Source organism: Melopsittacus undulatus, chromosome 8 (assembly GCF_012275295.1).
Source record: "Melopsittacus undulatus isolate bMelUnd1 chromosome 8, bMelUnd1.mat.Z, whole genome shotgun sequence".
Classification (NCBI taxonomy): Eukaryota; Metazoa; Chordata; class Aves; order Psittaciformes; family Psittaculidae; genus Melopsittacus; species Melopsittacus undulatus.
Genome location: NC_047534.1, coordinates 7,917,200 through 7,920,530, shown reverse-complemented (window position 1 = coordinate 7,920,530; position 3,331 = coordinate 7,917,200). Strand labels below are relative to the sequence as shown.

Below are 3,331 nucleotides of genomic sequence, written 5' to 3'. Positions count from 1 at the left end.
GTAACCTAATCAAGAACAGTGCGCGGATGTGGTTCTGTCCTGGGTTCACCAGGCTGGGCTTAAACCACAACAGGTTCTTAACTTTGTGCTACAGATCTAGAGTTCTAGCGCCATTCAGAAACATCCTTCCTGTATTTGCTTGACCAACCTAATGACCAGCCTAAGGAGCAACACGTAGTCAGATTATCCTATATAAATCACTTAGAAACAATGGGGAAAAGGCAGGCATGACAAACATTCAGAAAAGAGGTAAGAAAAAAAAATGCAGATTATGCTGGAATCCCCACTTACTTGGAATCCTTCCCTTGATATTTATCATCTATCTGGTGGCGTTTCTTTTCCACCTCGCTTTTGCTTCCTTCTGTGTCGCCATGTTTCCTCTTGCCAAGCCTCGGTTTTTCGTTTTCCCGGAAAGAGTTGTTAAACTGTGCATGAGCTGAGGCAGGTGGAGGTGCGTGCCCTTCCCCAGAGTGCTAAGGTGGACGAATCGTACACACGGTTAGGACAAAGCTACCTCCTTTCATAGCAAGTGGTCGACTTAGGTAAATTTAGGCGAGGTTTTGTCTAGACAGCCTCCTTGTTTTACCAACGGTCTTGTGCTCAAGCTCACCAAATCTTACGCACTAAGCCTTGAGAAGCCTTTAGAAACTTGCTGGAGAGAATTTGTAGGAATGTAGGAAAGCAACTGCTTGAAAGCTGCTCCTTCTCCCATCCCACCTCCATTTTCCTTAAATCACACATTATCACAAGCCCTTTCCATCCTTATTAAATTACTGGGGAGTCCTGGTGAAAAGGCACAACCTAACAATTCCTTCTCAGCTGTTGCCTGTCTCTAGCCCGTTTGAGAGGTTCCAGGCTCTTTCAAAACACACTGCTGCGGTAGCTTTTTTTGAGAGAGATTCTATTATCCAGAAATTCCTACTTGAGACCCATTTACTTAATTTTTTTTAAAGACGGACTTTCCACAAGATGAAGTTCAGGAACATCCATGGACTTGAAAAAATACTAAAAGTCTCCAGACTTAAAGGATAGCTTTTCACTGCCCTCCTCATATCCCACTTGTGTTGCGAGCAGTGGATCAAAGTGGAGTTCTCTCACTGTGTTTATCGGTTAACATTTCACCTACACAGATAGCTGCTCTGATCCGTGTGTACGCATCACCTTGTACTTAGGATCGTACAGATGCCTCCTTGGGAAGCTAATAGCAAGTCCGGGCCCGTACAGTTTTGCACCGTCACCTGGGATACGCTGGATACCTCAAACTCTAATGTCTGTCTAACATCTATAATTTTGTTTTCAATGTTCTTAATTCCTGCAGATATATTTACAATCATTTTTTTTTTCTAATTCACTCACTCCCAACCAAGGAAGAAACCATCTAACAAAATTGTGCAGTCCTCTGAAATCTTGCAGGACAATTGGCAATAGTGTTATGAGTCGAGTTCTCCATGCATGAAGTTGTGCAAAATATACGAAGCAAGTGAAAAATGTCCCACAAAACAAGTAATTTGCCTTAACTGTTTTCAGTGAGCTGTCGAATGTATTTTCACCCTCCACCCCTGGGGTTACTTTCAGGCCACTCTAGCACCAGCTTTTCCAATTTACCCCTGGGTAATCCATCCATTCAAACTTTAGAAATACCCTGTCATCACTCCAATGTCCACAACGCTTGCCTCTTATTAGGACTCTTTCTAGCTCCTGGGCAAATAGGGGGTGTCTGCTGTTCCCCATCAGTCGGGCGAAGAGGGATTTTTTATCTCTGTTCGTTTCAGTCCCTTAGCATCAATTTCACCAGAAATACCGAGGGGGCCGCACTTTCTCCCATCATTCATCAACCCCTGGGCAACTTCCCCCCACGTCCGTATTTTCTTCTCTGTCTTTCGACCAGGTGAAAGCAGTCTTTCCAGGGCAGCAACAGCCCTTTCACTTTGGGATGGTGCTCTTCTCTTTCCCTGTAACTGGATCCCCATGGCTTTCAAGGAGTCGGGAAGAGCCCGAATGAGGGAAGGCTTATGTTTCCGGGATCGACCGCTATCGTCATCGGGGACTCCTGCTTAAGTTCCCGATCGTACATCCTTTGCAGATACGCTGCTTTCTTCACATTTGCTACCCACTGGTCGACTGTCCCTGTGATGGCGAGGGGATCTCCCCTTTCCAAAGGGTCAAGCCCTCCAGCCCAATAAGCTGCTCTTTAAGGACCAGGGTGCGCAGTGGTCGCCGGTGGCTAGAACTACTCCTGGCCCCAAGTATCCCTCAGCTTCCTTCTCACTCAGTGAAAATTCACCTCCCCCAGACAGCGATACTCTCCAAACACATTCTGTTTCTGATTCTCCTCGAGGACGACCCGATTCCGTTCGAAGTTTAGCTCGTTCCGTAGCAGTATAACGGCACCTCTTTGGTGGCAAGCAGTGGGAATTCGTCCTCTCCGCCATCCTAAGTATATTCCCTATTTATCAAGGGGCGGAGAGAAGCGGCAGGAACGCTTCATTTTTGTAACCTTAGCCTCGCCTCTCCCAGGTCCCTGCGGGGATATTCAGTTGTTTTCTGCGACTTGTGGAGGGGCGGTTTTCTCTGCAAGGAGTTGCTCTTTCAGGGCTAATGGCAAGTAGTTAGCGTGAGTTTTCTCTTTGTCTAACTGCTCTTTTAAGTTAACTGCCTGGTCCTGCAGGGCTCGGACCGGGTCTTGTGAAGCTTGTAGGAACTGAGATTCAGCTGTTTATTGCTCTTCGCCAGCCTCCAGTGCAGCAGCCAAGATGGCGCCCGGTAGGGCAGAGAACCGAGTTACCCCTTCCGGGCCGCAGTTTTGCGTCCTCTCGCAGGGTGCTTATTCGGTCTGTTCCACTTTGCAAATTAGGCCAATTTTTCTCGGCCCATTCTGCCCCGGCAGAGAGGCGCGAGCCTTCTGTTTCTCTAAAAGACCACAGAACACATCTCTGCCCTCAGGGGCAGCTTCGCTGCTATTCATTTCTGAACGGGACGACCGCCGCCGACGGGAGGCAGCGCGTTTTGCTTCCACAAAACCCACCTGTGAAGTCCCTGAGAGGCTCGCACCTCCTGCAACCCAAGTTAAATACAGCAACAGGTTGGGGTTGTCGTCTCAGGGAGGCGCAGCACGTCTGTTTCAACAAAATCCAACCCCTACGTCCCCGAGAGGCACACACGTAGTACCTTTATACTTTCATAAAAAAGAATCCAGCTGTCAAGCCGGGAAACTCGCAGTTCTTTATCATTTTAACCATAACTGGAAGCCAGTTAGGTACACGAAGTAGAGAGGCCCTCGAAGCTCCCCCTGGCCCGCTGCCGGAGCCCAGTAACGCTTCCTGCTGCTACT

The 3,331-nt window shown here is 48.1% G+C and overlaps 1 pseudogene; it reads right to left on the bottom strand.

Moving 5' to 3' along the window:
* Positions 1 to 1,730: 1,730 nt before the first annotated feature.
* Positions 1,731 to 2,965, bottom strand: LOC117436575 (uncharacterized; annotated as a pseudogene).
* Positions 2,966 to 3,331: the final 366 nt, after the last annotated feature.